This window comes from Athene cunicularia (genome assembly GCF_003259725.1).
Source record: "Athene cunicularia isolate RWA chromosome 6 unlocalized genomic scaffold, athCun1 chr6_part1, whole genome shotgun sequence".
NCBI classification, from domain to species: domain Eukaryota; kingdom Metazoa; phylum Chordata; class Aves; order Strigiformes; family Strigidae; genus Athene; species Athene cunicularia.
Window position 1 is genome coordinate 17,167,152 of NW_020799105.1, and position 202 is coordinate 17,167,353.

Genomic DNA, 202 nt, shown 5'->3' on the forward strand with positions numbered 1-202 from the left:
AATTTCCTTAGATCTACACAACCTTCTGTCTCGGTGAAACTTAGGGCTCTTCTTTTTCTTTCGTGGGAGTACGACAGCGCACACCTATTAAAAAGTGGTAATTTCCGTTCTGCTGGGATGAAGCCGCCCGTATCAGGGAAGCGAGAGAAGCCGGGGGGCAGCGCCCGAGCCCCTCTGCCGGGGCAGCCCTCGCCTCCCACCG